Source organism: Peromyscus leucopus, chromosome 22 (assembly GCF_004664715.2).
Source record: "Peromyscus leucopus breed LL Stock chromosome 22, UCI_PerLeu_2.1, whole genome shotgun sequence".
In the NCBI taxonomy this organism is placed as follows: domain Eukaryota; kingdom Metazoa; phylum Chordata; class Mammalia; order Rodentia; family Cricetidae; genus Peromyscus; species Peromyscus leucopus.
The window spans coordinates 46,589,642-46,612,724 of NC_051081.1; positions in this window are offsets into that span (position 1 = coordinate 46,589,642).

Below are 23,083 nucleotides of genomic sequence, written 5' to 3' on the forward strand. Positions count from 1 at the left end.
GGAACTCTACAGAAATCCCTTGGAATTGAAAAGTCAGCCTTTGTGAATGCTTAGAGCAAAGGTTTAAAACATAATAAGTCTGTAGATATTCAGCAGAGAGAGTTTCTCTGAAACATTTGCAAGTGATTGCTACCTCTTATGGGTGCATGTAAATTCTCACACATACTTTCATGGACTTCTTGTTTGACTGACCAGTTAGAATTACAAAAAACAACCGTACCTCTCTACCCACAATTACCAAAATTATTTCATATTCCTGAAGATAGTCATTCATAACATAGCAATGCCTCTAAAATATAGCATGTTAAAAAAGGAGAAATATCTTTGGGTTTCTACCTCTTTCTGCCTATATGTGGCAGAGTGTCTCCATTTTATACCCTACCTTGGTGTCTCTCTTTACCTATTACTCATAATAAAGGACTTCAAGCTCTGTTTTTTAGTTTTTAAAATGAATCATGTTTACAAAATACATCAAAGCACTCTCTCAACCTATTTCAGGTTTTCAAAAACAAATATTTCGTCATTTCAAAATAAAGTTCTGTAGGATAATTTAAGATACCAAATTATTTTAGTGTCTCAAATTTTAAAAATCCACTAAATTTAATACATGTATCATTGTCTACTAAATTTATATACGTATATCAGTGCTCAAATATAAAATAATGAAAGAACACAAAGCAAACTAATACAAAAACTACAACAAAAAATTCATACAAGTGGGAGATAAATATTAAGACAATATCAATAATAGCCCTTAAACTTGATGATGAGGTGAAAGAAATGCTACATTGGTAGAGGTGAAATAACACTGACAGCTGAAAATCCAGATTATCACAGTGGGGGACGTGACAATGTGTTTCTCCTTTAGAAAACCTGGGAAGCACAAACCCTCTTTTACGAAGAATGCTGCTGAAAATATTTCCTATTAGACAACATGAGATATCAGTTGGAGGGGTCTGTAGCTCAGTAGCAGAGTGTTTTCCTGACTTTATTTCTTGGGCTTGAGCCACAGCTTTGAAAAACATGCACTATACACGACTCATTGTTTTTTTAATAAATTTCAAATATATGTTAAAAGTGAAGATATTTTCTAACCACAAAAAATTAACACAAAAGACTTCTGTGATCCTTCATTAGATTTTAGGTAAAATGTTATAAAAATGGTAAAATGTTTTAGATTTTAGGTAAAATGCTTTTTAAAGAGTGAGTTGTGCTGGGCAGCGGTGGTGCACGCCTTTAATCCCAGCACTCAGGAGGCAGAGCCAGGCAGATCTCTGTGAGTTCGAGGCCAGCCTGATCTACAGAGCGAGATCCAGGACAGGCACCAAAACTACACAGAGAAACTCTGTCTCGAAAAAAACAAACAAACAAAAGTGAGTTGTTTCTTAATGGTATTGTTATGACAATGAAAATTTGGGGGCTAGGATTATAGAATGATAGATATCCAAGGCAGCCTCTTTGTTTTTAGGAGGCTGTTAGTGTTGCAATGGAGGGATGTCTTCAGTTCACATTCACGATCTTTTACATACATAATTACAAACAGAAAAGAATAGAAAAGAGACAGGACAGAGTGTGAGCAATTTGACATGTAAAAATATTGGCAAAGGGCTCATCAATGTTCTTTTGAGGTCCTTCAAAACTGTTGAGAAAATAGATATATGTTATTAGAAAGGAAAATAGAAAATAAATCCCCCTTATGGAAGGCCTCAAATTTAGGAGTAGCTATAATAAATCCTGTACATGATGATTTACTTCTCATACAGTGCTACATTCTTTACCAGACATCATTAGTTTTTTTAATGCTTAAAAGTTTGGCAGCTGTCAAGTTGAAACATATATATATATATGAAACATATATATGTGTGTGTATGTATATATGTGTGTGTTTATATGTATATTATATATATATATATTACTTTTTTAGTTGAGTCATAAAGTTTAAATTTCTTCTCCAAAATATCATAATGTGGAAGAAGTTCAGGGAAATGTAAACCTGTGACTCAGTTCCTTGTGTTTTTTGCATTTACATAATGCGATCATTGCCCATGCATCTCTGTGTGTGCTTCCCAAAAATTAGATAATTGTGAAAATTTCCTCATTGGCTCTATTTAGATATGGAGCAATTGGAATGTCTAATGTTCCAGTTTTCTCTGTCTCTCTATTTCTGTCTCTGTTTCTCTTTCACATACACACACACACACACACACACACACATGCACACACACATACACACACACACACACACACACACACACACACACGAGGAGAGAGAGAGAGAGATCCAGTGTTTCTCATTACTGTGATGGACAGGTCATTAGAAAATGCTATCCAAAGGAATATATATATATATATTAATGAGAATCGTCAATAAATGGTGCTAAAAAAAAATACCCAGACAAGGAAGAATGAGTCCAGACCACTTACAAAAATCTTCCCCCAGTAGATTCAAGCTTTAAAACTAAAACCTGTAACTGTGAAAATACAAGAAGAAAAGAGAGGTAGCAGAATAGGCAACATTCATTTTAAAAAGGAAGATTATATAATTAAATGTTTCATTATTTTGAAAACCCCTTGTTTGGTGCATTACTTGGGCCACCAAATTCACAAAGTGGAATATCCAATTTCAAATGTCTCTCTTCACACTCTAAGATTAAAAAATAGAACTGCCACCTAATCCAGTTACTCCAACTCTGGCTACATAGCCAAATAAATGAAGTCAGTTTGCTAAAGAGACGGGTATATGCATTCCCACAGTTACTGCCTTGCTATTGCATCAACTGAGCTGTCCATCAATTCCATCAATGGATGAATGGACAGAGAAAATTTAGAATCTATACATAATGCAACAATATCCAGCTATGAATAAAGTGAAGTCTCATCACCTACTGCAAATATGGACAAGACTGGAGATTATCATGGGAAGGCAAATAAGCCAGTCACCATGGGACAGTATGATGCCGCTCATGTGGAACCTAAACAGCTGGTCTCTTAGACCCTGAAAGAGCAAGAGGTTACCAGGTACTGAATATGTATACATATACATATACATATACATATACATATTATGTTGGCTTAAACTTGTGTTTTGACTTGCCTTATTTTTATATGATAATGATTAAATATCTGAACTATTACGGTTTGTGATAGTTGACGTCTATTTGGGCATTTGAATAAATAAAAGTTCAAATTAAATCAGGCAACTTTGTCCATGCTTTGAGAATTAAGAACAGATTATATTCACTCCACACAGCCAACAAGTAAACAGGGATTCAGAAGCAGCCATCCTCTAGTTGTATTTGTGAAAATTTTTACTCTATTTTTTTTTTTTCAGTGATAAATGGAACAGTTGCTAGGAGCTTAAATTTGTTTATTTTTCAGTTTTGCTTGACACTTTCATAAATTCAGCAGATTCTTACTAACAAAGTCAAAATGGTTACTTTAATTGTTTTATGTAATGAAGTAAGCTGGTCCTTGAGAAGGGGTTTGTCACTTTGTAATTATATAATTGTGCATATTAAATCCAATTTATTAGTTCATGTCTGACCCTTTAATCATCTATGTACATTTTAGGCCTACTATATAAGATGTTAAGTTATAAATTGATTTACATGCAAGCTCTATCATTGTTATACTGCTGTTCACTGGCTTCAATGCAACTTGGTTTTCTCTTCCGTTTCTGCTACCTGTTAGAGCGGCCAGAAAAGGAGCTGACTCATCTGCTGATTGGCAGAGCCAACCTGTTCTCTTCCTCCTCCTGTGACATGTTCACTGATTTATTAAAGTTATACAGTGGCCTTGTGGAAAAGAAGCTGAGACCAAGAGACCATTCTAATAAGTACTGAAGTATATAGCTATAATAATTTTTAAGTGGGCACTGATATAAAAAAAGAGGAAAAATCAATGGGACCTGGGGCATGCCTAGCATTAAAACAGATCGTGGTTTAACAGCATTGTCCAAAGTAAAGAAATTTGATCAATTACTCCATAAATAAAAATATTCAATGAATATAAGCTCTACTAGTGTGATTAGTTTTTGGGAAATTAAATATATCATATAACAATATATACCAAAGCAAGTCTCCATAGGTTAAATGATTAAGCATTTATGTTTTTTTTTTTTTTTTTTTTTAAATCAAGCAATAAAGAACAGGCACACAAGAGTTTATATGTTGGGGTCCTCTTTTGTATATACGTTAGTTTAATCAAATGAAATAGAAATAATGAATGAGCATTTGTCAGTGGATAAATTAAAGACTGGTTACTTTCTTTTTTACAATCTAGGCTAAATGCTTTCAGGCAATTGGCAAAATCTACTTATTAATTGTGATTTCAGATACTGAGCCAAGTGCCTTTGTACATTATAGGCAGGTGTCCTTCTACTGATATATACCTCCGACCAAAGAATTAACATAATTAAAGCTATGGATTATAAATATTTGTATACCAGGGCGCATCTAGCACATGGTCAGTTTACTCTTAAGAAACCCTTGTCATGATGAAAGAGATACAGGGTAGAGAACATTGAGGACTTTCTGTTATCTGGATACAATGGCTTCCTCAGGTGGTGTTATCTTGAAAGACTAGACAAGCTGACTGTGGTGCACTCCTGTATTATTTATCACTAGCTTTGGACAATTTTCTAGCTCCTTACTAGATCTATCTTCAGAAAATCAGTCTGTGAATGGTCAAATGTAGTTTACCTATGAGTGCTGCTACATGGAGAGAGCACAGAAGACACTTTCAATAAATCTTTATATGGAACACACTTCAAATTCATCATGAAACATCTCTTCTTCCCTTTTCAGGACTCCTACCAGAAAAATGCAGAGGTGTTACCAAAGTCTATATACTAAACTCTGGGCTTCCAGTAATCTAACACCCCTTTAAAAAAAGCAATGGGGAAAAGCATTAAAGGAATTTCATTGGTATAATTGTAATGGAAAGATGAGAGGGAATAAATTCCAGCCTTATCTTCAGGGGTCTGGAAACAGGCTTTATGTTTAATTGGAGGAAGAATTGGGCTGTGAGTGAAGGGTATATGTGAGTAAGCTTTCTTGGTCAAACTGTGGTCTGCCTGATGATTGTCTCATTTCTGGTTCTGTGAGGTCTCTGTAGAAGTGATTCTTACTTTAGGGTGCAATCTGGTTCCCTCATGAAGCTTGCTCCTGCTCAAGGTGTGGGCCAGGTAGGATTCATATATCAGAATAATCACTTTCACTGGGTGATTGAGCATCATATGAGATGGTCTGATTGCAAGGCTTTAACTATATTATTCTCTAGAGAATCAGGTCCATGGATGGTCAAATGTAGTTTAACTATGAATGCTGTGTGTCTGTGTGTGCATTTTATAATATTAAACTGTGCTTTCATAGTCAAAACATTTAACTTGGATATGCTTTGTTAATATTTTCTACATGCAATTTCATTTGATTTGATTTTTAAAGAAAAATCAAATGGATATTCTTGAATGAGATCAACTTACATAGTCTTTTCTTAAAATATGCTTGATGTTGAGATCAGGTGGTCATAAAGTGAATAAAAAAAAACAGCAGCAGCAACAATAACAACAACAACAACAACAACAAAGATGGCACCAGTCTGGAAGGGGGAACACCAGACACTAAATTAGGCAACTATAGAACGCTGAAAGTGGGAGTAATTCTTCCCCAGGAAGAGATCGCCAATTTGTTATTCAGTAGTAAATGTTTAGCCCTGAAAACATGTACCTCATGTTAAACTGATTACATTTACCCATTTAGGAGAAAATATATATAAATACCAAAACTAAAAAGAGGTTATGAATTTGAAACGGTGCAAAGGGGCTCTTGAGAGGAGTTAGAGGGAGGGGGATAATACGATTATATTATAATCTCAACATTTTTCTAAGAATTATAATAGACAACAACAAAGAACAAACAGACAGTAACAAGCCAAGTGAGAACCTTGGAGCGGTACTAGAGTTCAATAAGAAAAGGTGGAATGGATTTTTAAAGTAATTTAGAAAAGGAAAGAATAAGAGAGGTAGACAGTCAACTAAGAAAATATTCTCTATCACTCTAATTAGCTATGTTTATTATATTATCGGAGAATGGGATGTATTTCTTTCTTTCCTAAATAGGAAAATATTTTACATAGTCATTCTTTCCTTGGCTTCTATAAATTGTGCATTGTCATTTTGTTCAGAGAATGTTTGGAAAACCACCACCACCACAAAATTGCCTATTGTTTTAAAACACAAATTTGTTCAAATATTTTAATCTTGAATTTATAAACTTGAACAATATAAAAGCTTTATGCATAGAGATGTTTATACAATAATTTTTAAATATTGAAAAGTGATAGCATTTGATAGTTTAGCTATTGCTTCTAAAGTTATACTATGATTTAAAAAATAAAGAAAAACGCTCCAAAGATTTGAATACCAATTTGTGAAAAATGAATAATATATATGTAAATGTGTTTAAACTGTGCATTTCTCAGTACAATAAAATGAAAATAAGAAATGCTATTTTAATCTATCATATTTTTTAAGACCAAGTCTGTCACACAAGCCGGTATTATTAAGTCTATAGTGAATATAGTTCTTCCATAGATTGAAGTGAAATTGGTACAACATTTTTTGATAGCAGGTTGTCATTCTCAATCAAATCCAAATACATAAAACTGCTGACCAGTGAGTTCTATGTGCAAGCTGATCTTACACAGAAGCATTCCAAGCATTTGGGAAGACGTTCATTTCAGCTCTGGGTCGACACAAAACTGGAGAAAACCTACATTTTCATTTAGGTAATTATGATGCAAACAGTGAGGAATATTACAGCCACTGAATAGAATGAATTCAGTTCTACTTAATGAAATGGAATATACATTATATACTGTTGGAAAACTTGCAAGTCACACAGAGTAGAATGTCATACATCTGTGCTTATTCACTCAGACCAGTCTACCTATCTGCCTTGTAGTTATCTATCAACTATCAATCAGTCAACATTCTGTCACCTATTAATCAATTATCTAAACACCCATTTATCAATCAATCATTTGTCAATAATCATTTCCCAATGTCTATATATCTGTTAACTACCTCTTATTTACATTATTTATCATCTAAGCACCAATAATCTATCTATTAATCTATCCATTTATCTATCAGTTATCTATCTATATACCCATCCACCCAATTATGTGTAATCCCTTCCTGTTTGAGAATTTGGAAGTGCATACAGAAACCATACAAGCTAAGAAGCAAGGACTTTGACATTATAATTCCACCCAGTTTATTTCTTCTTTTATACTTATTTGTTATGATCAAAATAATAAGAAAAAGGAGCATGATGTTCTGAGACGGTATGTACTGCATTATAATTTAAGTTTATATTGTTCAGTATAAACAAAGAAATTGTAAGGTTGTTATGCACATACAATAAATTATTATGTATTTAATTAAGGCTGCAAATGTGAAAACTAACAAATATAAAACTATCAGCATGAAAATACAGAAGTATACACTGCTAGGTACTGAATGTGTTTTTGCCTGGGGCACAAGGGCTCAGAATTAAGGGCATGATTTGTGTGTTTTTCAAATATTGCATAATATTCAAGTACTCAAATTTTTATAACAATAAAAAAGAATTTAAGGTTGTGTTGATAAAACAGTTAGTTTGCATGAAGTACAGTTGTAAGTAATGGTGGGCAATAAAACTAATGATCAGTATATGGCCAAACAGAACCATCAATTTATCAAAAACTTTGTATTATGCTGTAGTTAGGAACCATCTGGTTTACATCCTGTGATAATTAAATTAATTAATGTAAAATATATGTGCCTTATGGCTGTTATGACAGCTTTAAATTAGGAGACTTGAGCCAAAAGTCCTTTCTTCTTTCTTTGTTGAGCTCTTACTTCTGGAGGTTGAAAGTGTGTTATCATGACCTAGAAGAGGCACACTCCCTCTTGGGCGTATCAGGTCTTGCTTTGTTTCTTTTTCTTGCACTGTAGATATGCACTCCTGAATCCTGGCCTTTGTTCTATCTTCAAAAGCAGCAAAGAGCCTGCTTCACACTCCACATCACCCCTTTCCGTGTGAAACCACCTCTTTCCTTCTACTTAGAAGTACACTTGAACTGTATTTAGTGCTCACTGTGATAAAGGAGGATAATCTCCCTATTTCATCATCCTCACCATAGTCAAAGATGCCTGCTCCCTGGACCACACCAGGTAACATGCACAGATTCCTGTTCGGCCAGGAAGATGCTATTATTCAGTTTGTCATCTGCAGGAACTGAGGACAGTGTCTCTGTTATAGAAACACTGGGTAAATGATCATCATTACTACTTAAAGGTAGTTTGTGATAGGATGACACAAAAGCCCCAGTAAAGTTCTAAGGTTGTAAATGGCAATTTTGTGGGGTCAGGCTTTGCTCTCTTTTGAAGACATTACAAATAACGTGGTACCACAGAAAACCCTGAGAAGATCAGTTGGTGTTTGGGTTTCCAATCCAAGGGTCCCCCCAGGTTGAAAGAGCTATGCAGCTTAACTACCTATTCTTCCTCCATCCTGAACCCACTCCTGGCTTGGTACAAATATATCAAAGATGCTATAATCTGTGTACCTGAGTTTAACTTTCCTCTTAACACATTACCATCCTGTTCTATATGATGGGAATTGAAGTATTTCCCACATAGGCCTAAAGATGGGCTAAAAACAGATATTAGTTATTCTCTTTTGTTTTCTACTTTGTAAGCATATAGAGCTAGCATTATTCTCAGGAATAATACAATCGTTATCCTTGGAATCTTATCTAAAGTGTAGATTCCCTTTTTACAAAGATTCAGACTATGAAGGACATAAGCCGAACTCTTATGACTGATTGTAGAAATCAACTTAAAATTTGTTGCTGAAATGAACAACTCAATTAGATGATGGGTTGGGGTAAATATAAAATCCCATCCTAAATGAATACACATTTTAATACATCAATATTTAAGCCTCCATTTTGATTATCCCCATGATTGTTCTCATTTCATATTTTCTTTCCATATTTATGCCAAAGATTTTTATCCAAATCTCATATTTTCCCTAATAAATTATTTGGAATCATTTTCATCTTTTCTTTGACAACTCTCATATAAGACCTAAACAATTCCTTCTGGTAAGGTTACTGTAACCATGTAGCTCTCTTGTCTCTGTGGGTGGTTATAGTCAACCATGAGTTTCCCAGAATATCTCCCTGAAATTGTTCCTGACAATGGGTTGAATACCATGTGCATAGTACCCTTGTGGTTCTTACAAGGGCAGATTACTATGATTATAAGCTTTTAACTGTACTAATTAAGAATACATTTCTGATTCTCTGTGCAAGGGAAACTTTCAAGTTAACCAGAATCAGTTAATGGAACTTGAGACATAATGAATGGTGAAGGTGAGCCAGTGACTTATACAGAATAAGAGCCCAAGTTCATCTTCATTCCTCCTCTGGAGAGGGGAACTCTGTTTTTGCCCCATCTTTTTTTGTTAGAAAAGAATGAGGAAACAAATGTAGTCACATGCTAAGTGTGGATGGCAGCATGTTCCTCCTTTGTTGTTAAGAAGTCAGTGTTTGCTGAAATGTTGGATCAAGGCAGGACTCCTGTTTTATTTGTTTTTTGGCTTAGAGGCCATACCTGAATCTACTGAGATTTTTAACTGCCTTTTCCACTCGGCAGCTCCTCATTCAGTGCTCTGCTGTTTTCTGGTTCTAAGGCACCAGCTCAGCAGTGGCCACCAAATGTCGTTTTTCACTCAGTGTCTATTATTCTATCTACTAGTAAAGACTTGGGAGTCAGATGTTGGGGTGAAAACCTAATAGATCAGAGAAGCCAAGAAGCAAACAGCTCACCCTCCTTTTTGGTCAGAGACCAGCAAGAGAAGCATTTCTCCACTTGTCCCAAACCAACATGAATGCAAATCTCTAAGTCCCTCCCTACTCCTTCCTGTGGGGCTCTCTATCCATATTCCGGGCTTCTATGTCCTCTCTATGGCTAATTCCTGTCAACTAGTCACTGGCTCTGCCCTCTGATCCAAGGTTAATTTTATTAATACAGCCTGGAAGTTTCACAGAGGGATCAGATATCCAGCAACAGGCTCCCATCGGTGTACTTCATTACAGTATATTCTGGAAGACTAGGCAAGGGGTGTGTACAGTTTACCTGGTTCTAAATGACTCATTTCTAAAAAAAGTTGTTGATGTCCAGCTCCCAGATAAGACAGTAGCCACACCCAGATTGTGCTAAGGGGAGAGGCTTTACTTTAAGGAGTTCAGGACAACAACAACAAAAGGGAAATGAATTAAGGTACTATTATCAGGGTGTGATTGGATCTCTAATTTTAGTTTCTGTTCACAAAAGAAACAAACAGACAAATAAAAAAAGTCTGTGGAAATTTGAGGCTGGAGATATGGTTTAGTGGGTAAAGCATTTGGCATTTAAGTGTAAGAATATGAGTCATGCAAAGCCAGACATGGTTGCATGTAAGTATAACCATAGTGCTCCAAAGGCAGCATGAGAGGACAGAGATAAGAGAATCTGCATGAGTCAGCTAGCCTGACCTACACAGAAGCAAACAAGTTACTGTCTATAAGATAGAAATCATGGACCTATACACTGCATTTTCTACGACCTCCACACATGTGACATAGCACTTGCATGCCAGCATCCACACCCATGAACATGAACACACACCCCCCCACACACCCTACACACACAAACTAAGATTTAAAAAAGAAACCGAAATCTGTATTATCATTTACTTCACCGATTAAGTAATAAGGGGTGGTAAGAAAAAAAAAAAAAGGTCTATAGTCAAGTGCTGTGACTAATGTAATTTGACATTGTAAAAATATTCATAAAAAACAAAGTCCGTGTGCTTGAAGACACACACATTAGTCAAGGACTTTGAAGCTTTGAAATCTCTCAAAAACCTACTTTCATTCCATACTCAAAATAACCTTTGTGCAATGACAGCCACCCCATTCTTTAGACAGAAGAACAGAGAGAAATGCTTTCAGCATTTGTCCATCACTCACACAGATAGTTAGCCAGAATGGAGCATGAAGACTAGTCCTTCCAGCTTCAACACCAATTTAATCATCTGTGTTCTCTCCATGGAGGAAAATAAGTCATGGTTAATTTCCATCCTCCACACCACCATGGCCTGGCTTCTTGCTGTCTTGACTAACCATTTCTCTAAGCTGGAGGAAAAGTGTCTTGGAAGGGAAAAAGAATCCGGGTGCCAGATAATTTTCTTCTAGCACGTGTAAGTTTTGTTACGCAAAGGGAGGTCTGAACATAGAGGGTGCAGCTGACAGGGAAATGAGATGGTACTGAGATGGATAACATTTTAAGCACAGCAGTCTCACTGGCGCGTGCGCAACCTTCTATACGGAGATCCATCCACATACAGCAGTGAGAAAAAGACGGTTCTATGATGGCAAACCTCTAGACTCATAAAATCCAAGTGTAGCCAATCTATGGACGTGACAAGGCATACAACATACATGGCAGTGTTATTTGGCTTTAGAAAATAGGAGAAAACCTTTTCACTACAGAAAGCTCCTGGGCACATGGAAACAAAGAGGTATAGCATTAACAGTCTATGCAGGAAACTCAAATTAAGTGACTACAGTATAAATACCACTGTGGTCAGAGGATAGCACTTTTGGTTAGGAAAGTGGGGGTGTCACTAAGGGAGGGGAGGTTGATAGAGGTGCCAGTGAGGTTTGTGAGTTCTGTCTGTTTAGATTTGGAGACTGGCTGTGTGTTCATTCCCACCTCAGCATGGTGTGCACCACCACCGCCCTGCAGCTGCGGTTCTTAATGACTTCTTCCCTACCAGTACTGGTGGGCAACATGCACGTTAGGAAGGGCGTTCAAGAGAATTCCCCATGTTTCAGAGTTTATATTCTGAAGAGGCTCGAAATGAGCCCCTGACATACTTCTTGAAAGGAGGTTAAAATAGAGAGGCTTCATGGAACAAGTCAAAGAGAATTATTTTTTCAATGATCTGAGAGCTGATGTTCGGTTGCACAATATGCAGAAGGCCGTTATCAGAGCCCTTCTCTTAAGAAAAGATTTTCATTTTTTAAACAACAGGGAAAGATATGTTATTACAGAGAAATAGATGTTATCACAGAGAAAGAGAGGTTATTACAGAGAGAAACTTAAGATCTCAGACTGTCACCATCAATACCTAAATAAAAATAGAGAAGGCAGTTGCTATAGCAAATGACTATTCATTAATTTTATCATAGTTAGGCATTAGAGGCAAAAATTATTCCCAGCAGTGAATCCCAATAAAAACTAGAGCACAGGCAGGAAAGAGAGTGAACACCTTCAGAGGACCTGGGCCTGGGAGGCAAATTTTAACTTCACAGGACAGTAAGGAAAGAGCATTTTTATTTTTTTTTTAAAGAGCACCTGCTAAGTGAAAGGTATGGTGATTGGTTTTTTTCACAGATAGTGTGTTTTAATCCTCTCAAGAATACTGAAAAGTGAAAAATAATAATTGAAGTCCATTTTCATGCCAAAAACCAAATGAAAACTTCAAATGACTCTTGTTTTCCCGACAAAGTGCCCGTGCTATTCCTACCTCGTGGCAGTTCTCAGGACGGCAACCTCCTTTCAAGGGTTTCTTTTGTCTCTGCTATCTGTCTCTCTGAGTCCTGCAGGCACCCCATGAGTTGAGAACCAGCTTGTTCTCGAGGGTCCAAACTTACGACACTTTATTACAACATTGTCAACTGCAAATGTGTTGAGCCACATTTATTACTGTCCTTTAACACGCGAGGCCCACGAGCCTCATACTGGACACTGGAGGAAGTCACAGCACAATGGGTGAGCTGTCACTCACTGTCCTTGTTCATGTATAGCTTTCAGTTGTTCTGCAGAGCTCTGTCTTTCTTCCTTCCCTCCCTCTCTTCCTCCCTCCACCTTCCTTTTTTCCTGTCTTCATTTTTTCCCTGTGTGTGTGTATGTGTGTTTGTGTTTGTGTGTGTATATGTGTGTTTGTGTGTTTATATGTGTTTGTGTGTGTGTGTGTGTTTGTGTGTATGTGTGTTTATGTGTGGGTGTAGGTGTGTGTTTATGTAGCATTCACATGCACTGGTGCATGTGTAAAGATCAGAGGGAAAGGAATAGTTGAGGGTCCTTCCATCTTGTGCATTTTTAGTGTTGAACTCAGTTCATCAGCAGCTTTACTGGATTACCATTCAGTGATGTGATGGTACCTTCAGCAGAATGACAAACAGCAATACATAAGACAAGAACTATGGGAGCTAACATGATTTAGTCCATATGTCTGAATTATTCTTGATAAACAGTGATTGCTATTCAATAGCTGGCATATATTTAATAGTGTGGGGTTTTTTTTAATGCTCATTTGAAATCTTAAAAGAAAATAGTTCAAAGGGGCAAAGGCATCATCTTATTTCTGCCATCCAGATATTATTCCAAAATACAATGTTTCATGTTCTGATGGTATTCTATATAATAATGCATTGTCTGTCTTTATGGAGTTACTTCTGTATGGGGACACTTCTTAGTAGACTGTCATTGTAGGCATGGACTTACCATGTATATTTTCACGTCAAGAATTGCTTTTTGATCAGTGCTCTTTACTCTGCCTAACATTGATTCAAATGACCTCTCCGAAGCATGTATCATTTCTGTTTAAAAAAAAATGATTATTAAAAACACCATAGTGAGGTCACTCTAAACACTTGGCCTTCATGATGAGAATAAGGAATCTGAAGACTATAGAGAGCATGTCGCTGAATAGAACCCCCTGGAAGGACGAGGAGCAGAGCTCATGTTTTCAGTTATGAATTCGGGACTAAGCTACAGAACCTTCTGTAAAGGTTGAGGACAGACAGCAGGGCCTCAGCAACAGCGCCCCCTGCAGAGCAGTTCCTGTCCGTGGATGGTCTTTGCTCTCTGGATATTGCACCTGTCTTCCCTGGCTCAGCATGTGGGTTCTCCCTGCTTGTCTCTTATCCACCTGATCCTCTCTCTGTGGGTTTCAGAAAGCAAAGAAGTACACATCCTCTCCTTAATCTCTTCTCAGAAGCTCCTCTTGAGATCTGCAAAGTGGTTTCATGGCTCTGACAGATCCAGTTTTCTCCTCAGAAGAGCCTGGTGCTGGTCTGAAAACCTCTGTAAGTCAGCCCAGCAGGAAACACGCTGACTCATTTCTGGGAATCCAGCTAATAGTTCAGAAAATTTATATTATATTTTTGTACTTCTTTTGGATACCTTTAAAGTTTTATCTCATTAATTTCACATGATTGGAAACTGGCAATGTATAAATACGGATATGAGTTTAATTACCTTATCCCCTTTGAATGTTCAGCTGTGCCTCCTGTTAAAATCACTTGTCTGTTTGTTGTTAGTACCATCTTAAAGTTTGAACGCCATGTATCAGCCATCATCTATATTGAAAATAAGCTACTAACTTTAACCCATCAACATACTGTTTGTTTTGGTATAAGTTTCTTTTCTTACTTTTATTTCTGTGTATGACGTATGTTTGAAAACATTCTATGAGCCACATCCCTTGACAGCAAAAGTATCTGAGTCATTTATAGTTTATTTTGAGCTAGTAATTAACTCATAATTCAATAAAAACAAACAAAAAGGGAATAAGGCCAAAGCCATGTTTTCCTCATTGAAAACATTACTTCATAGTCTTCCAGAATTTTTTTGTTCTGTTTTGTCTTGCCTATCATGCACACTTGGTATGGTGATCACATCTGAAAAGTACTCATGTATTATTACGATGCGTATGTGTGCATCACAGGGGGTCACGCTACTGTGTGGGTCTGGAGGTCAGAGGTCAACTTTGTGGAGCAGCTTCCCTCCCACCTTGATGTGGGGTGGGAAGCAGGTCACCAGGCTTACACAGCAAGTATCTGTCTGCTGAGCCATCCTGCTGGTCTGGACTTGTAGTTTGTCTTCTGTCCACCTCCTCCCCACATCTGAATACTTGAGTCTGCTTAACAACATTGGAAATGTCACTTGAGTCTTACTAGTATTGTACCACACTGGCACTGTGATTATTCCTCTTCTCTCCCTTCCTCCCTCTTCCTCCCTCCCTCCCCTCATCTTCTCCCTCTTCACCTCATCCTTTCTCCCTCTCTCCTCTACTGTCTTTCCACTTTTCCATCTGCCTCTCCCTCTGACCTCCCGCCTTCCCTCATCACTCTGCCTATCTGTTTTCACTGTCCTGAAATTATCAATGACCTATTCTGGAGCTTCTGCATTTATTTTGTTTAACCCTTTTCTTATGATGTCTGTTTATCTTGCTAAACCACAGTCTAAGAGAATCTAGTTCTTCTTCCTTTTGATTAAGATATGGCCTCTTCTGTACTTAGGTATTCAGAACAACTGTGTGCACATTTATTTCACATGTATTCACAATATCTAAGAATTCTAATTAGCTCTTTTCATAGTGTCCTCTTTTCTTTGTTTAGAGTGAATAATTCTCCTTATCCTTCTTACAGTAATGGTCTGTTAAAATGACACCTACTGCTTTTCCTCTGCTCCTTCAAACTCCCAGAGCTTTACATTTCTGTATATTGAACAACGTATGTTTCTTTCAAAATACCACTGTCCTTAAATGTTTCATGATGCATGATTTTCTTTTCATGATTTTAATATAAATTTTCCTCATGGATCTTGTCTCAGACTATGTTATTGAGCTTCTGGGGACTGAAGTTTCTGCTGGAGAATACATCTTTGCTATAGTTTGAATCTAGGATGTTTTCTGAAGGCTTCTATGTTGAAAGTTTGGTTTTCAACTCTGGTATTAGGGGAGGATGCTAGGACACTGGGAGGAGCTTGGTTAATGCTAAGCCCTCCCCTGTCTCTTTTGTCTCCCAGCAACCCTGATGATTACTTGCATCCACCATGGCACCTACCACAGCAACAAAGGCATCAGGACCAACTGAGCATGTGCTGAAATCTGCAAGCTCACACATCACTGTAGCTGGAGTTTTTTCCAGCCCTGCCTGGCCCACGGTCAGGACAAATCTCTCTCACCCACCAGTCCCACAGCTGCTCAGACCCAACTGAGTAAACACACAGAGACTTATATTGCTTACAAACTGAATGGCTGTGGTAGGCTTCTTGTGATCTAGTTCCTCTATCTTAAATTAGCCCATTTCTATAAATCTATACCTTGCCACACAGCTTGTGGCTTACCAGTATCTTACATGTTGGTACTAATGGCAGCGGCAATTGGCAGTGTCTCCTGACTCAGCCTTCCTGTTCCCAGAATTCTCTTCTCTGCTTGTCCCTGCCTATACTTCCCGCCTGGCTACTGGCCAATCAGCATTTTATTTATACGGAGCGATATCCACAGCTCACCACAGCAAACTTTTTCTGTTTCTTAGATCGAGATCCTTGGAGGATTTGCCACAATAACGTAAATAGCACAGCCTCTCTGGTTGCTTCTCTCTTGAGTTTGGTGACAATTTACACTTTCAAAGGTAAATAGCTACCCGAGGCAGTGGCATGTGTTCAGCCCCAGTGCCTCAGTGCTCTGGCTGTTCTTGTCCCCATCTTAGTTCCCATGCTGAAAACAAAAGTGCTCTGGAAAAGGGCTGATGGTCCTGTTGGTCCAAATGCTGCTTTTTCATTAATCACTGTCTGAGATACCCAGAGAGCCTGCTCACTCCATTAAGTCTTTGCTTGAAACATGCGGAGTAATTTTTTCTGGCTGCAGAACCTTTCTCTGTGTATGAAGAAGGGCCAGGTTGCCTACAAGAGGATGTTGTTCTGTTTTGTCTATATATGCACACACACAGAGTCATAGACACACTCACACAGATACACACATACACACCTGTACATCTTTCTCTGATACCATCAATCCATATTTCAAAGTATCGTTAAAATTTTGCCGCTTCCTAAAAGATTCCGGGTTGTGAAAGAGAGAGAACAGTATTGAGAAAGGATGGTGCTAGCTGTCTGCACACATCCCTACAGGGCATCCTTGATTCCAGCTCCAATACACAGCTAAATTCCCTCCAATTCTCACTCAATGGGATCTGCCTCGCCTTCACTGTGTACGCCTTTCCTCTTCTGCATTAAAACGCGAGGCAGAGGCAGGTGGATCTTTGTGAGTTCAAGGCCAGCCTGGTCTACAGAGTGAGTTCCAGGAAAGGCACAAAGCTACACAGAGAAACCCTGCCTCAAAAAACCAAAACCAAAACCAAACAGAAAAACAAAATAAAACAAAAACAAAAACAAAAAATGTTGACTTTCAGCAGGTTCGATATGCTCATTGCTTAATCTTTGTTATTGTTTGATGCTGGAATGTCTAAAGACTCAGGTTTTGCATGTTTGGTCCCTTGCTTGTGGTTGTATTTGGAGAGTCTTGGATGCTTTCCTAGGTGGGGCCAGCTTAAGGCAGAGGGAAATTTGCCTCTCACTCTCACTCCCTGTATAGAGTTCACTACCTGCCAGTCTTTAGCCAGTAAATAAGCCACTGTCACAGCCCAGTGTTTCGATAGCACCCGCGCTACCACCACCCATTCACCATGTCCAAGCCAGGGGCTGTGGATTAAAAAAATAGAGACAAGAAACAGCGGGTCATTTGCCCCAGCAGAATGCTGAATGCCGTTTATTGAAGGAGGGAGGAGGCCTTAAATTCAGGCTTACAGCACAATGGAAGAACCCCGGAGGGAAGAAGCTCGCTACCCAATGTTCTACATTCTTGCATCTAAGTTGTTTACACCAAATGCAGGATACACAAACAAGGAGGCTCGGGTTAGCCTTCAGGAAGAAGGAAACCAGCAGGGAATCAGCATAGGGAGGACACCTGGTCAAGGTCAGCAATCAAGGCGGCAGCTACCCAAAATGGGAGGCCAGGGCCCTACAGCCCAGTTTCTTCATTTTTTTGGTATTTTCACACTGATGGATTGTGTGGCGGGCATACATTCCTTTCTTACACTGTTTCTGTGCCATAATTTGGTCACAACATACCTACAACCGCTTCCAATACCACACTTTGGCAAATGCTTTTCCCATATCACTGTGAGAAATAAAACCACTGTCTAGGGGTCTGGATTCACATAGTGTTCGTGTGCATTTATTTTCATCTTGGTGTGTGTAATGAACATTATGAGTCTCAGTATTGTTTGGCTCAACTTTCCTCTCTCCACAGGGTGCCTGTTACTAATTTGGAATACAGGAGTCTATTTGAGATTATATATGTTTGGGGGGAATTTAATTCCCCTTCCTTACTGATTTAATTTTGTATTTTAACTTGAATATCCACCTGTGTCTCAAAGTGAGAACTACAGAGGAGTTATGCTCAGACAAGCATGTCTTTTCATCTGTCCCCACTATTTCTTTTATCCCATGCTTGACTTTTTATTAATCCATGTTCATCCTTTCTTCCTGTTTGTGGGACTGTGTCAACATGTGAACTGACAGGTGTGTGATGTTTATCAAAAATTAAGCACAGAAGAATATAGAGAGTTGGAGGACTCAGATGATCTCCAGTTTGTTAGTGAGTTAGTTAGCACGGCTTTGTGTGATTCCCTCATCTCCAGCAGAAATGGATCAATTTTTAGATATGTTACCCTGTAGCTCAGGCTGGTTTCAAACTCCCTATATAGCCAAGAGTGACCACAAACATTCTCCTGCCTCTCCCATCCAGCTTCTGATATTCCTGGAAGAGTGAGTCACCATGCCTTGCTTAAAATGGAGCCTTCCACTTGCTGGTAGTTGGAAAATCATGGTGGTTGTATTTAGGACACAGTCATTCCTTCAACTGTTACATTGCATACAACTGGAGAAGAGAGGAAGAGAGTGGGACAGAGAGAGAGAGAGAGAGAGAGAGAGAGAGAGAGAGAGAGAGAGAGAGAGAGAGAGAATGAGAATGAATAGAGACAAAGACAGGGAGATCATCTTTCCAGTTGTCAGGTCAAGCCGGGCATGCCTTCAGGGCATCTCTTGTAGCACAGGACCAGCGACTTCATGGTCAGCAGGTGTGGACCATGGCTCAGGTGACAGTGAGTAGGAAAGGAAGACCCTCACTGCCCCAGCCATAGCATTATGCTAACAACCACATGAATTTGAAGACTCCAAGCCCAGAAGGAAAGGAATCTGCCTGCAACCTCAAATTAGGCTTTGAAAACCACGAGTGGAGCAGCTGACATGACTCCTAGACCATGGAAATTAAGAGGAAAGAAGAGAAATAAATGCATAAGCTGATCAGTTTGTGGTAATTTATTGTTTCTTAGAGAAGAATAACACAGGGATGTTCTCTTTTGCATCCATTTTCACAGAAAACATTCTTGGTATGTCTTGGATATTTTAATATATTGGATTCATCAAATCTGCCTATCAGTTAATATTTGTAAATTTTTTGTTTTACCATTTTAAAGATTGCAACTGTGTAATAGTCCATATTTCTAACAACTTTTAAAAATCTGTGGTATAGTTAATCTATTTCTATTCTATAATCAATTGTTACACTATACCTTAGGAGCATCATGAAAATCATTTTCTTAGCATAATAAAGATAAGCCCATTAATGTTATTAGTTTTTATAAAACAGTATTTTATATTATTATTATTTTGTTCCTGCTAAGGACTATAGCAGCTAGACTTTTTGAGCTAGCTCTCTCCCTCTCCCTCTCCCTCTCCTCTGTCTTCCTCCCTCTCTTCCTTGCTTACTTCCTCCATCCCTTTCTTCCTGTCTACTTCAAATACTTGGTCAGGTTTGTATAGTTTCATGTGGCCACCTTTATATATGTGTCTTCCATGGACACCCCCAATCACCTTTATTTTACTTTAATCTTTGATTATTCATTTGTTTAGTTTTACACCATATCCTTTGACTCCACTGATCCATTATGTAGTAATCAATGATGACATTTGCCTTTCCTTATTTTCTTTTTACTTTTTTATAGCTTTAAAAGTTACCATTTTTACTGTTTCTGTAGAATCAATCAATGAATCTATAGCTATACGATTCTTAGTCTATAGTACATTACCCCTGTCTCTCTGTTTGTCTCTCTTCAGTGATGACCTATCATGTCCAGTTTGTTTGTATTTAATGTCAATTCTATACAGGATACATTGGGTATAAAGGTATTTGGAAATTTTCTTTCTTTTTCTTTCTTTTTTTTTTTTTTTTTTTTTTTTTTTTGGTTTTTCGAGACAGGGTGTCTCTGAGTAGCTTTGCACCTTTCCTGGATCTTGCTCTGTAGACCAGGCTGGCCTTGAACTCACAGAGATCCACCTGCCTCTGCCTCCTGAGTGCTGGGATTAAAGGCATGTGCCACCACCTCCCATCTTTGGAAAATTTCAAGTCAGGTTTTTATCAATATTTTCTTTTAAAATATTTATTATTTATGTATGTATACCTGCATTAGTTTATTTATATCACATGTGTGTAGGAATATATGGAGACTAGAAGAAAGATGGTGCCTTAATCCCTGGAACTGGAGTGGCAGACACTTATGACCTGCTGCACACAAGTACTGGAAACTGAACTTGGGTCCTCTGAAAGAGAGGAAGTGCCCTTAATTGCTAAGCCATTTTTCCAGTCCCTTTATCCACATTTAAAGTTTTTTGTTTAATTTTCCCTTTTTACTATTTTTATCATTTATATTTTTAAGAATATTTGTGTTTTGCAATTTGGAGTTGTAAAGAGAGTAAAAGCATTCACTCTTGTTCCAACCTAATGCTACTTTTTAAATTCTTAATTTATTTACTGTGGATGGATTCATGCATTCTATTTTGGCTTTTCAGCCAAATGGAAATACCATTCTTTGTATTTTTGTCTGTTCAACAGAGGCCCTAGGATCATCATATCTTAGCCTTGGCACAAGTTTAGGGAGATTTTGGCAAAAAAAGCATTTAATATGGTTTGACAAGTTGGAGGACATAGCAAACTAATGAAATTATTGGTTTGTCTCCATGACTCCAATGACATTCCCAATCCCACCAGCTCTGCAGGCAGAATGGGGAAGGGAGTGTCCATCAGATCCACTGTAACAGGGTGCTTGGCAGGTAGGCAAGATATAGAAACAAAATGTGGAGAAAAGTATTCAGTGTGAAGGAGCCAGTGTAAGATGTGCAGTGAAAGGTGATGTGGGAAATTCAAGGCTCCAGGAATAATTCAAGACATGAGTGTGGCATGGAGAAGAAGGTGCTTGATGGGAAAGATGGGACTCCTGTGAGAGTGCTTTTTCTTCATTCCGGGTGTTGTGTTGCCCACTGGGCAGCACCAGTGAGGAGATCAATTCTTTAAATAGACAAGACCCTCCAAGGAGAAGAAAATGCCCATGGCGGCCAGGGCCATTGGTATATAATGCCTTCCTTCATCTTGACACTTCCTAGGGAGCTTTATGTTTTATACATTAGAGAGGTGATCTCAGCTGTGAGTTGTTCTCCTTCCCTCTAGCTTTTTGCAGTCTCCCCACATCTCGACACATTTTCATGTTTTCCTGATATTACTGCGGCCTGTCTTCACAGTAGGGTTCTCAGGTCTCCAACTGTAGAAAGGATCCCTGTGGTCATTTTCAGGGTCAATCTAAACAGAGAGCTCTGATTATATTCAGGACTCTAAGAGTTCTAACATAACCTTTGGTGTTTAGCAACATGAAATACAATTCAAGGTATTTCTTTCTAAGGCACGTTTTATTCTTATAAACTGTGATGAATATATAGAATGAGAGAAGAATTGATGGAGAAGAAAGAGATGGAAGTAGAGAGAGAAGAGGAGAGGACAGATAAATATAAAGAAATAAGCATTTTTTATTTTATTTTATAATTTAATATAATTTTACATATCAGCCATGGATTGCCCTGTCCTCCCTCTTCCCATCCCCCCTCCGTGTCCCCAGCACATCCTCCATTCCCATCTCCTCCAGGGCCAGGACTTCCCTGGGGATTCAGCTCAGCTTGGCAGATTCAGTGGAGGCAGGTCCAGTCCCCTCCTCCCTTCACCCAGGCTGAGCAAAGTGTCCCTCCATAGGCACCAGGTTCCAAACAGCCAGCTCATGCTGGCAATGGTCGAGAGAAAGCCTGAACTGACCTATGCTGGTGATAGGATAGCTAAACACCCTCACTGTCCTGGTAGAAAACTCATCCAATGACTGATGGAAGCAGATGCAGATCCACAGCCAGGCCCCAGGTGGAGCTCCAGGAGTCCAATCGGCAAGAAAGAGGAGGGATTGTATGAGCGAGAATTGTTGAGACCATGATTGGAAAAAGCATAGGGACACATAGCCAAACTAGTGGAAACACATGAACTATGAACCAATAGCTGAGGAGCCTCCAGCTGGATCAGGACCTCTGGATAAGTGAGACAGTTGATTAGCTTGAACTGTTTGGGAGGCCCCCAGGCAGTGGGACCGGGACCTCTCCTTAGTACATAAAATAAGCATTTTTATATGCAGTCATACACAACAATGTACCCTCTTTTGTGTTTATGAAGCTCACCAAGTGTTATAAACTATTTGCTTCATTCCATAGAACTATGTGAATCTTTGTGTAGTGGTTTTGCTGATAAACTTGACCCGTGAAAAAGGTCCATTTAATACAGACTGAATTAAAGAGCAAGTCCCCAGAAGTGAGAAGGGACTCTACTGCCATCTCAGTTGCTAAAATGAGGGTGGCATCAGGAGGATCATGCCACTGTCCAGTTGCTGTGGTGTGCATTGAAGCCTAGGCCATACCCACCCAACACTGGTACTGACAAAGGAGCAGTACTGTGATGTTATCATGGGTAATGCACCCATTTTTACAAATTCTGGTTTCCCAGCCTTCCAGAGAGCAGCTCAGTGCTCCTTTCCCATAAGTATGTTCTATGAATCTTTTGCTGCCTATACTTGAGAATCCTAATTAATATTGTATTTAAGTCACTTTGTCTCTCTGTGACTCAGTTTCCCTTTGTGAGCAAATGCTGAATGGGCTGTATATTTCAGTAAGTCACACTAGTGTCACATGAATACCCATTGAATGCTTTTTCTATTATAAATTAAAGAAATGAGAATAAGAGGTTTTTGAGGTTGAGGTAATAAACCACAG